Below are 13,251 nucleotides of genomic sequence, written 5' to 3'. Positions count from 1 at the left end.
ACTAACAAACTCTGTTTGTAGAATGCTGTTGTTGTTATGTTGGCATGGTCACTTTCACTGTGTTGCTACTGGGTCCTGGGGCAAAGTAGAGATGCTGAAACTGCAAGCATCACCCCTTAGTATTTCTAGAGTTCTACCTTCCTTCCATGCCATGTGGGGTGCACCTGGAGTCCCTAGACCCCAGCTGTCTAATATTCCCCTCTTGTTCTTCCCTTATAGTTATACTTGAAATGTGGCCAATAAGTACAATGGCTCCAGTATCTTAGTCATCTGCTGCGTGCCAAGTAGTCTACATGTACTGTCCATCTAATCCTTCTCACAATTCTGCAAGGCAAGTATTATTAGTGTCATTTTAGAGATGAGAAATCTCAGGCTTAGGGAGGTGAACTAATTTGCCCAAGCTCACACAGCTTCTTGGTGGCAGGGTAGAGGTAGGATTTAAAGAATCAGACAATTAAAATGATTAAATTAGATTAAAACATTTCTTAACATAACCTAAGTTGCTTCTTCAGGTTGCCTTGAGCAGTGCTAAAGGAGGGGCTGGAGAGAACCAGCTACATGGTTCAGGAAAAATCCCCCCTCAATTCCCCAGGGAGCCAGGTATCCTGATTTCTGCCTCTGAGATTGCCTTATGCTTGGCATAAATGACTTTAATAATGATACTGATACAATATTGATGACATTTACATAAGTCTTTCTAGGTTACTGAGTGCATGTATGCGTACTCAGTCATTCAGTTGTGTTCCACTCTTTGTGACCCCCTGGACTGTAGTCCACTGGGGTCCTCTGTCCATGGGATTTCCGAGGCAAGTACTAGAGTGGATTGCCATTTCCTCCTCCAGGGGATATTCCTGACCCAGGGATTGAACCCGTGATTTCTGCATCTCCTGCAATCCAGATGGATTCTTTACTGCTGAGCCATTGGGGAAGCAGGTTACTGAGTACTTTAGCATGAAAGAGCTCTTCTTACAGGTTGGGGAAGGATAAAACTTCTTCTTCTTCTTTTTCAGAATTCTGTGCTGAGATATTCACTTTGTGAAGCTCCAGAAATTTAAATCTTCTGGGACTCTCATTTGCAGAAGCATCACAGGTGGTACACGGTGGTAAAAGAATCTGCCTGCCAATGCAGGGGACGCAGGAGATGCAGGTTTGATTTCTGGATCAGGAAGATCCCCTAGAGTAGGAAACGGTAACCCACTCCTGTATCCTTGCTTGGAAAACCCCAAGGACAGAGGAGCCTGGCAGGCTACAGTCCATGGGGTTGCAAAAAGCTGGACACAACCAAACATGCATGTAGGTGGTAAGATGGTAATGCTTTTGTAAAATTTGAAAAAAGTAGAACACTTTAACCACATCAGTTAAGGCTGTTCTCTCTTTCCATATGGAATTCCTCTTTACATCCCTTCATGTTGGGTGGTGTCAGATTGACTGTGGACATTTTGGGTATTTGGCTAATGGCAAACTGAAATTAGGATCCTTTTAGTTTGGGGTGAAAGTGAAAGTGAAAGTCACTCAGTCGTGTCCTACTCTTTGTGACTCCATGGACTGTACAGTCCATGGAATACTCCAGGCCACAATACTGGAGTGGGTAGCTTTTCCCTTCTCTAGGAGATCTTCCCAACCCAGGGATCGAACCCAGGTCTCCTGCATTGCAGGTGGATTCTTTACCAGCTGAGCCACAAGGGAAGCCAAGAATGCTGGAGTGGGTAGCCTATCTCTTCTCCAGTGGATCTTCCCAACCCAGGAATCAAACTAGGGTCTCCTGCCTTGCAGACGGACTCTCTATCAACTGAGCTATCAGGGAAGCCCAAGTCTGGGTTGAGTGGGATATATTTACGTGGGTTGCAGTCACTTCTAGGTATAGCTAAGTTCTGCTACCTGTTCTAACCCAGGAACGCTGGCTGAAATGCTCTCACTGCCCACTCATTTGTGGTCATGGAATGAAGACACTGGGGTAGATATTGAAATGTGATCTGAGTGTGTCCTTCCAGTGCCACAATTATGTGAATATAGAGGATAAACAGGGTTTGAAATGTTCAGTGCCAGAAGCCCATCTAGGGAAAGTTCTTCAAATTATCCTATGGGAAAAACTGTAGGCAAAGATTTTGGTTCTCACGGATGCGGTTAACTCAGAAGTTCTCTCTTATCAGGAGATTCATGAGGGAGCAATCACAGTAAGCAACAACAACAAAAAAAAAAAGAAAAAGAAAACCAAGAAAAATACCAATATACTAAAGGGTGTATCAGTAAGGCAATTAAAACATTACTTTTACAGATTTTATTTGCTTATGGATTTTTTTTAGCAATGTTTGTCAGCTTTCTTAAAAGAAGTTATTTTATTTTTGGATGCACTGGGCTTTTGTTGCTGTATGAGGGCTTTCTCTAGTTGCAGTGAGCAGGGGCTGCTCTCTAGTTGCAGTGCATGGACTTCTCATTGTGGTGGCTTCTTTTGTTGTGGAGCACAGTCTCCAGAGACATGGGCTTCAGTATTTATGGTGCACAGGCTTAGTTGACCCACAACATGTGGAATCTTCCCGGACCAGGGATTGAACCCATGTCCCCTGCATTGGCAGGCAGATTCTCTACCACTGGACCACCAGGGAAGTCCCTTGTTGGTTTTTTAAGTGTAAAGTTTGTGCTGATTTATTTTTATTATTCTAACTAGTCACATTTGTATTTATTATTTTGCACTCTTTCTATTACATGGAAAAGGGCTCCTGTGAGTGTATAAGCTTCAGCTCTCACAGATCCTGTATCTGCCTCTGTCATTGTGACCTTTAAACATGCACTAACTAATCGGACCCTTCATGAATGATTGATAGCAGAAGAAAGGTGGAAGAATCCAGACCTATGGGCTGCCAGGGGAGAGGTCTTGGAACTGATCTGGGACAGAGGCTCTCTGCCTCTGGTGTGAGTGATCTGGCCCCACACTCTGCCTGGCCCCCATGCCTTACCTACACTATGACATTTTTTTCCAGCAAGGCCAATCTAATGAACAAGCAGCTGTCATCACTTCAGAGCCTTCCCCTACCTGCTACCATGTCTCTTCTCTACCTCCTACAAGGCCTAAAATTCAGAATTATAGGTACATTCCTTTGGGTTCAGAAAGTTTTTCAGTTTTCAAGCAAATGTTCTTAAAAGCAGTTTCATCATATGACAGTATTAAGTATCCCTTAGTCATGAGGCTTAGGAGATGCAGACTTGGCAATTTTTGAACATCTACTATGTATCAGGCCTTATTTTGTGCACAATATCATGTTTGGTCTCAGTCCACTCTCCAACAGAAGATGCTTAGATGGGCCACTAAATACTGGCTGAAGAAGATTCCACAGAAATTAAGACACAAAAAGGGTTAAATTGCAAATTAGGAGACAAGGGCTTAAAAAATTTCGGGCATTTCACAATCATGCCTTGATCCAGCCCTGCTTTTTATTGTTTTTCCCCAATTCCATAAAATGCTTATTACTACTTTTCCCAATCACAGAGGGCAGGGCAGAATATGCTCTACACCACGCAGGATACAAAAAAATAACCCCTAGGCAATGAAAGTATGTTCATTTAGCATAAGGAACATAATTGAAAATAAAAGCTAAACGACACCTGGATTTCAGCAAAAATCAGTTATCAGGGGAGAAAGGGTTTTCAAGACAACTAGAACCAGACAGTTAAACATTAGCTTTCAATGGTTTGAAGTGTTTAGGTTTTGCAATGGTGTGGTTTGGAAGCTCTCCAGCAGAAAAACTATTTTCTTTTAGGAGGAGAGCTCTCTGTAATATTTTCTTTGCTGAAATGATGTGATCCTCAGTGACGTCTTATATGACCCAAACTTTAAATGAGTCCATTATTTAGCCGACCTCATTCTTACTAGGTTTTTACAGGTCAGCAATGAACTATCAACAGCTTCCTGATAATTAATCCTACTTACTCAAAGAACTGTTAGTCTGCTGTTCTTATCTATGCTAAAAGGAAGACTGTTAAAGGTACCAGACTTCCTCAGTGAATAATACAAACCAAACTGAAATTCTGCAGAAAGGGCCAACATTGTGAGGTTTGAGGATGAAAAGCCAGATTGAAAATGACGATGCTACCTTGTTCTCAGTGCCTTATTTTCTGAAATTCTGTGGTTCGTCTGGCATAGGAATGGCTTTATAGTAGAGTCAGCAGCATAACTAGCTGGGCTGGGAGAGGCTCTCTGGGTGGCTTTATCAAAATGTATGGACATTCAGCACATGCAGTTAGCTACCTGGGTGGTCCAGTTTGAGAAGCAACAGGGCAGGCATCCCAAGTAGCAACTTGTCAAGTTCCCAGTGGAAGTTAATTTCCTACAATTAGAGACTCATTCCTTTGACTACAAATTCTTAAAGAGTCTACTATTAGAATACTTCTATAGTCTTTGGTTGTCCCCTACCCCAAAGCCATGACAAGCGTCTGATAGGAGGAGGGGAGAGAGGCAGGTTTTTTACAACTGATGCAGAGGATCCCAGGAAGAAGAAAGGTGATGGAATAGTAAGCTTGCTATGGCAGAGGAAGCAGGGAGTTAAAGCTGCTCTCATCTAGCAATTTGTAAATAGGTCGTTTGAACATATGGGTCTTAACATGTTCCTAGATTGTGGGTGTGTGTATATGTGTATGTAAAATGAAAAGGCTCACTATTAGATTCTGCCTCTCGTCAGCACAGTACAAAGTTCCTCAGGCAAGGGTATGACTTATAATTAAAGGATTTCTGCATTTGCTAATTGCCCATGGCATGTACCCTTTCTTTCCAAGGCAAGCTTCTGAATTTCAATGATGATTTATTATAAATCTATTTCTCATCAGGTTGGAGATATCCCAAATAACATTAAATTCAAGCTGCTCAAGCAGATATGGATGGAGACACTCATTTAGGTGACCTTCTCTAAGAGAGGTCATGATATCATGTATTAGGCCAAATGAAACATAAACATGGCATTTGACCCAAGGCACAATACATTCTTTATCACTATGGTGATGGGGAGGAGGGCCTGGCCACCTGGAGGAGGGTGTGGCAACCCACTCCAGTATTCTTGCCTGGAGAATCCCCATGGACAGAGGAGCCTGGCAGGCTACAGTTCATGAGGTCGTACAAACTCGGACATGACTGAGCAACTAAATACAAGGTGATAATGCAAGTTTTTGAATATTTAGTTGTAGGGTGGTGACTTTGCTCATTAAACCAAAGGAAGGTCAGATTGCATTGCCTAGAAGCTCAGCAAAACTAGTATCATCACCTCAGAAGAGCAAAGAAAGTCTCAGAAGAAATGAAGACTGAATTTAACAGACATAGAATCTAATATTTCCTTCCCTTCATGCTACTTTTTTGGTAGATATTCTGAATCCATTTATAAACACCATCAGTGGTGATCCTTCAATGGAGAGATCCATTAGTGATACAGAAAAGCAGTGCCTAGTTGAAAGGTAAGAGAAAGACCTATTGGTGACCATTAGGTTATGCTCCAATTCTTTTTCAGTGTAGTCTTTTTAAAAATGGCAGGTTATCTGTCATTTTCCTATATCTATGTTACAATCCTATTAAATTACCATTCTGCACAAGTTACTAGAAATAATTTCTTGAAGAATAGAATATAAATAAAGGAATGCAATGTTGTTGTTGTTTAGTCATTAAGTCATGTCTGACTCTATGCAACACTGTGGACTGTAGCATGCCAGGCTCCTCTGCCCATGGGATTCCCCAGGCAAGAATCCTGGAGTGAGTTGCCATTTCCTCCTCAAGGGGATCTTCCTGACCCAGGGATTGAACCTTTGTCTCTTGCATTGGCAGGTGGATTCTTTACCACTGAGCCACCCGGGAAGCCCATAGGAAGGCAATACTTAAAATATATAATAGAATGCTGTCTCCTTTCTCTTTCTGTCCTTTCTAAGTTGATCTCTTCCATCTCTATATATTTGAGGACATTTTTATGATGAAGACTCCTCTTTTGGTTGCATCTACTGTCGCCATCTTGGTATTGACCAGGGGTTTCTTGGATCACTGTTGTTGTTTAGTCATTAAGTCGTGTCTGACTCTTTTGCAGCCCCATGGTCTGTAGCTCACAGGGCTCCTCCGTCCATAGAATTCTCCAGGCAAGAGTACTGGAGTGGGTTACCATTTCTTTCCCCAGGGGATCTTCCCAACCCAGGAATTGAACCCACGTCTCTTGCATTGCAAGTGTATTCTTTACCACTGAGCCACCATGGAAGCCCCTTGGATCACCACTCATAGTGATAAATCCACTTCATGGTACAATCAACTACTTGTGTATCTATAGGAATATGCATAAGAAACTGAGAGAAAATATCGTGAAGTGATAAGATAACCTCTGATATTTTCTACTGCACATCATTCTATTTCACTGACATTGCTGTTCAACACCACCAAAATGATTGTGTGACCCGTAGTTTGAAAACAATTGTTGAAACCAGCATCACCATTTGCCCAGATCTATGCAGCAGCCTATTAGTTGGCTTTCCTTTTTCTATATTTCCTTTCTTTGATTCCCTATTTCATAGAGCAGTGAGGAGACTCTCAAAAGATAAAACAGAATATATAACTCCCCTATACAACCCCTTCAGTGGCTTCTTGCCTTCATAGCAAAGTTCAAACTCTTCACCTTGGCCTATATGATAGAGCCTTTGAGTTTATCCAGCCTTATCTTATGACCTCTCTTCTTCCTCAATATATTCTGGCCCTCCATAACTTGTGTTTGTACCTCCAGGACACCAGATTCTTGCTGCCTGTGTATAAGCCACTCCAGCTGCCAGGAATACTCATGCCCCAACTTCCCTTGGCTAGCCATTGGTTATCCTTTAATTCTTGACTTAATTATTTTCTCTACAGAGAGCCCTTTCTTTACCACCTTTGTTGGAACCAACTGCTCCTTCTTATTATCTATTTCAACCTATTGTTTGAACATGTACCACATTAGAAAAATCAAGAAAAAATATATGGCAGCTAAAACACTCTGATTAACACATAGGATGGGGTGGTGGGAGGAGAACCCAGAGAAGAAAATTGCACAGCATTTGGGGGCTGGTTCACAGTCATCCTAGGATCAAAAACTTGAAGTTTGGAAGTGTGATTTTATGTGAAGCATCTTGACTTTTAATTTTAATTTAGTACTGAATCACATTAATTTTGAAAAAGCTACATGTCTCTATTGTATCAGAAGAATGAAGGAAAGGAAGAATGTAGTTATATGTAGGCCAACAACTTAAAGAGAAGCTGTCAGGTCACAGAATTGGTGATGACGGAGGTAATCAAAGTGACAGACTACACAGAAAGACAGTGCTTAGGTAAATGGGTCAGAGGCTGCCGCTAGAACCAGCTCCTGCCAGCTGGCTGTTCTTCTTGAGAGTTCTTCTTGGCGCAAAACTTAATTCAAGGGTTTCATGTTGTGTTTTAATAAGGAAGATGTTTCCATACTTGAAACATCTCTTCCCTAACTTTGGAGATCCTTCCTGTTACAGAGATCATAGGTAACCTGCCAGTTTAGTACACTGGCAGTCCTGTTCAAGAGGCACTGTGAACTTAGTCCTTTTGAAGGCCAAAGGAGAAGGGGGTGGCAGAGGATGAGATGGTTGGGTGGCATCACTGACTCAATGGGCATGAATTTGAGCAAACTGGGAGGGAGTGGAGGACAGATGATCCTGGTATGCTACAGTCCGTGTGGTCACAAAGAGTCGGACATGACTAGTGACTGAACAACGACAGAACTTAGTCCTAGGCTTTAAACAGTCCCCATCTCTAACCCAGCAGTTCCAGATCTACAAGCAGATTTTGTACATGCTGTCACCCCTCACCAGCAGCCAGCTGGAGGATGGATATACCTGTTTAGGAGTTCAGGTGACAGTTGGAATCAGATACATTTAACTGGGTCTCAAGGTAGATGTCCTGAGAGAGAATTCCCTGAAGCCAGAGACTGGGAGCATCATCTGAACCTCCCAGCACCTGATCCCCAGGAGAGCACCATGAGTCTCCTGACCCCTCCCTCTGCCATCACGGGCTTCTGCTCCTAAGCATTAGGTCCCATCCAGCTCCTGTGGAAGAGTTAATCTGCAAAGTACCAGACATGCTCTGAGAAACATTATCATGCATTTTCTCATCTCATCTCATATTACCTAGTCTACCCTTCCAGTTTGGCCTGCCATCATACTCTCACATCTATTTGTTTCCAGTTCAGCATTGGAGAATTGTCACAGATTTCTCCAAATCTATGACATAAATGTATATGTGCTGTGGGTGTCATATCTTTCTGAGCCCCTATAATTCCTCAACAGAAATTTATGTTAACTATTTTACTCCTCCTTGCACCCTCTGAGGTTCAGTCTTGGACAGAGTTTACCAAGGTGGTCAGTGGTACTTCTAGTTGCTAAGTCATATTTGACTCTTGCAGCTGCCATGGACTGCAGCCTGTCAGGCTTCCCTGTCTGTGGGAATTCCCAGGCAAGAATACTGGACTGGGTTGTCATTTCCTTCTTCAGAGGATCTTCCCAACCCAGGGATCAAACCCATATTTCCTGCATTACTGGCTGATTCTTTCCTGCTGAACCATCAGGGAAACCCATGGCCACATCAAATGAAGCATGGGCTGCTTTTGAAGGGACTAATTGTTTTTGAGAGTTCTCATAAAAAAAGAAAAAAATCTGTGTTGAGAACAAGGAAAAATATCCATCCCCAGGGTTCCTGCATGTGACCCTCAACCTCCTGATTTAATCACTTCATTTTAGAATAATGCACTTGGCTATTTCTATATCAGCCACTGACTTTTCCCAAGGAATGAATAATAAGGAAGATGTGACATTAACTAAGGCAGCCTTGCCGTAAGGTTAAAGGAACATAGACAGCTGATCTCCAGGATCCCTGGACCTTTGGAACAAATGCCATTTCTCCCTAGGGCCAAGATGCTTTGAATTAAAATTTATTAAAAACAAAATGAACTGGCTATTTTTGGACTAGAATTTGACCTATTACCTAAATCCTGATTGAAAATGCTTTGTGAAGTTCTGTTGTAAGAGCAGTCATTTCTTTTTGTCTCTTCCTCTCTCTTTCATTCTTTCTTTTTCCTTCTATTATATATAATATCCTAAGTGAACAATGCAAAGAAATAGAGGAAAACAATAGAATTGGAAAGACTAGAGGTCTCTTCAAGAAAATTAGAGATACCAAGGGAATATTTCATGCAAAGATGGGCACAATAAAGGACAGAAATGGTATGGACCTAACAGAAATAGAAGATATTAATAAGAGGTGGCAAGAATACACAGAAGAATTATAAGAAAAAAAAGATTTTAATGACCCATATAACCACGATGGTGTGGTTACTCACCTAGAGCCAAACATCTTGGATTGCAAAGCCAAGTGGGCCTCAGGAAGCAGTACTACAAACAAAGCTATTGGAGGTGATGGAATTTCAGTTGAGCTATTTCAAATCCTAAAAGATGATGCTGTGAAAGTGCTGCACTCAATATGCCAGCAAATTTGGAAAACTCAGCAGTGGCCATAATACTGGAAAAGGTCAGTTTTCATTACAGTCCCAAAGAAAGGCAATGCCAAAGAATGTTCAAACTACTGCACAATTGTGCTCATTTCACATGCTAGCAAAGTAATGCTCAAAATTCTCTAAGCTAGGCTTCAACAGTACATGAACCGAGAACTTCTGGATGTTCAAGCTGGATTTAGGAAAGGTAGAGGAACCAGATATCAAATTGCCAACATCTGTTGGATCATAGAAAAAGCAAAAGAATTCCAGAAAAACATCTACTTCTGCTTCATTGAATACACTAAAGCCTTTGACTGTGCGGATCACAATAAACTGTGGAAAATTCTTAAAGGTATGAAAATACCAGATCACCTTACCTACCTCCTGAGAAACCTGTATGCAGGTCAAGAAGCAACAGTTAGAATCAGACATGGAACAACAGACTGGATCAAAACTGAGAAAAGGAGTATGTCAAGGCTGTATATTGTCACTCTGCTTATTTAACTTATACACAGAGTACATCAAGCAAACTTCTGGGCTGCATGAAGAACAAGCAGGAATTAAGATTGGCGGGAGAAATATCAATAACCTCAGATATGCACATGACACCACCCTTATGCATGCAGAAAGTGGAAAGGAACTGACAAGCCTCTTGATGGAAGTGACAGAGGAGAGTGAAAAAACTGGCTTAAAACTAAATATTCAAAAAAATGAAGATTATGGCATTTGGTCCCATCACTTCATGGCAAATAGATGGGGAAGCAATGGAAACAGTGACAGACTTTATTTTCTTGTGCTCCAAAATCACTGGACATGTTGACTGCAGCCATGAAATTAAAAGACGCTTGCTCCTTCGAAGAAAAGCTATGAGAAATTTAGACAGCATATTAAATAGCAGAGACGTTACTTTGCCAATAAAGACCTGCATAGTCAAAGTTATGGTTTTTCCAGTATTCATATATGGATGTGACACTTGGACCATAAAGGAGGCTGAGCACTGAAGAAATGATGTTTTTGAATTGTGGTGTTAGAGAAGACTCTTGAGAGTCCCTTGGACTGCAAGGAGATCCAACCAATCCTGAAGGAAATCAGTCCTGAATGTTCATTGAAGGGACTGATGCTGAAGCTGAAGTTCTAATACTTTGGCCACCTGATGCAAAGAACTGACTCATTATAAAAGACCCTGATGCTGGGAAAGATTGAAGGCAGGAGGAGAAGGGGATGACAGAGGAAGAGATGGTTGGATGGCATCACCGACTCAATGGACATGAGTGTGAGAAAGCTCCGGGAGTGGGTGATAGACAGGGAAGCCTGGTGTGCTGCAGTCCACAGGGTCACAAAGAGTTGGACATGACTAGGCTACTGAACAACAACAACATGTAATATCTTATTCTCGAATAATGTAACAGATAAGAAATATAGAAAACCTCTGGGAATTCAACAGAATTTTTGTAATTATGGGGATGATCCACTGACAGAGCAGTAACAACAAACAGACTTCAACTGACAAGAACTGTCTGCAGAGGATGATCAAGTCAGAAATTTGTTTCATGTGTTTGAATAACATAATCTGACACAGATGCTGAACCAACTTATACTATAATGATATCATATTTGATATTTTCTACATAGTTGTACTCAAAGTTCAATTTCTCAGTGCTATTATATATAGTAAAATATGTTGTAGGTATTTATTAGCCAAAACTGGATTTAAGAAAACAAAGCGGAATTAGCCCCAAATGACAGCAAATGAGACAAAGGCCAAAGATGAACGGAACCTTATGGATAGCTATAAAGTCACAGTAAGAGACTAAAACTGGGGATCCCTGCATTTAAGATTACCGTGCTCTTTAGTGAGATACCACATTTTTCTATGGGCTTTGGGAGAAAAACATTTCCATTTTTCAGACCTGATATTTGTGGTCAGTGCTTTAATTAGGTGTACAAGAGCCTTTAAATGGGAGAGTATGGTGATATCTCTATAGGTTTGTGAATGCTGAACTTCTGAGTCCCCTATATTTCATTTTTGCAAGAATTTCACAATGGCCAACAAATGATATGATATATTGCTATCAGAAAAAAATGAACTGAAGGCCTAATTAGAATCCTGTATGGTAGAAGGATGACCATTTTAGACTGTTGAAGTACATTTACATTTTAGATTGTTGAAGAACTAAACAGATTTAAAATACACTGTCCCTTTTTCCTCATAAGCATATTCATATTTTAAGACCACACACTTTTAAAAGGTTGAGCTATATAGTCACTATAGTTAAATGTCCTAAGAAAATAATAAGGATAAAAGTTTTTATTGAAAAACTTACTACTATGAAATTTGAATAAGTAGTAACACAACATCCTCATACAATTAAATGTAATATTTAAAATTTTATGGCTCATGTATGAAAGCACAATTTGAAATCTAAAGCTGATTATACTTCATAAATTATTTGATTTAAAAACAGAACAGTGGTGGAAACTTCTTAAGTATTCCCAGAAGCAATGAAAAATAAATAAGAGAAAAGTTAAATTGACAGAAAACCCTCATTAATCGTACATAATCAGGGCTTCAGAAAAATGAGTCAAAAGATGATCATAAAATTGGAAACTTTCATAATAGCACTGACAGTTATTAAGAGTTTATTAAAAGTTTAAAGCTTAGCATATTCCAACTGAAAATGTTATCTTCCTAAATAAAGAACTTTTACTAGACACACAGAACTTATTTAGGCTATTTAATCAAGGTTATTTGCCAGGTTTTTAGGTAACCATAGTGATCAAACCTAAAGGATTTACAAAAGGTTAATAGCAGCCAATAGCACTAGATTGATTCAATAGCCATTTATCTGTATTAATGAATAGGGAATGAGAACGGATGTGTGAAAGAATAAACATCTACAGAAAAAATTACAGGAGATATAAGTACATGTGTATACCCACAGGCTCACTTCCCGCTGTGCTGTTGTTACCAAACCCCCTCCGCAACACACAGACACACACACACTCGAAATCCAGGGATTGCTCACTGCATGGGGCTTTAAGAGGAGCTGAAGGCTCAGACTACCCAGGTTTTACTGCAGCTTAAAGTGCATTTTGCACAGCCTCTGGTTAATTTGATCAATACAGGCATTCAAAATCAATAATGCAAGTTCCAGAGTAAATGTTTTGATCAAATTGATTGTTAATTAAATTTAGAAGACAACTAAAATTTCCATTTTGCTCTATTAAACACAAGAAGTTTAACCAGACATCTAGCTGTTTAATATCATGTAGATAAAACATCTAAATAATTAGCTTGTCTTTCAAGTTTTTATTCCAAATGTTTGTTATCTTTAGATACAAAGTGGATTAAGAATTAGTCATGATAATTCAATTTCTTTGATTTACGAAGAAGGTGTGACTCAAAATAATGACATATCCAATATGCAAAGGGTAATTATTTTTCATGTCAGAAATATTTAAAAGGCATTTAAAAGGCATCTCTGCACTTGTTCTAGGGTTATAACATATAAGATAGAAAATATTGCAGTGTACAATAAAACAGAATTATAAAGTTACACTAAAATTTAAAATGAAATATGACTATTCTTATATTTTTATGATTATTAATTTTATTTTTTAAACAATGAACTAAAAATATAGATGTGTTACTTTGGCCATGAAATGGACTAACCTTGCAGGAGTATCCATTGCTCCAGAGTTCAAAAGTGCCTGTGTCATGTACACGCCTGTGACCGGTGACTTTCTCAACAGG

At 40.0% G+C, this 13,251-nt stretch overlaps 1 long non-coding RNA gene across 1 annotated transcript in view; it reads right to left on the bottom strand.

Moving 5' to 3' along the window:
* LOC136150759 (uncharacterized) overlaps positions 1–13,251 on the bottom strand; it is a 101,462-nt gene extending 88,211 nt beyond the window's left edge. Inside the window, exon 1 of the long non-coding RNA XR_010659928.1 lies at positions 13,171–13,251. This is a non-coding gene — a long non-coding RNA (uncharacterized lncRNA). The remainder of the gene's footprint in view (positions 1–13,170) is intronic.

This window comes from Muntiacus reevesi, chromosome 19 (genome assembly GCF_963930625.1).
Source record: "Muntiacus reevesi chromosome 19, mMunRee1.1, whole genome shotgun sequence".
Taxonomy (NCBI): domain Eukaryota; kingdom Metazoa; phylum Chordata; class Mammalia; order Artiodactyla; family Cervidae; genus Muntiacus; species Muntiacus reevesi.
This window is presented reverse-complemented; position numbering and strand designations above follow the sequence as displayed.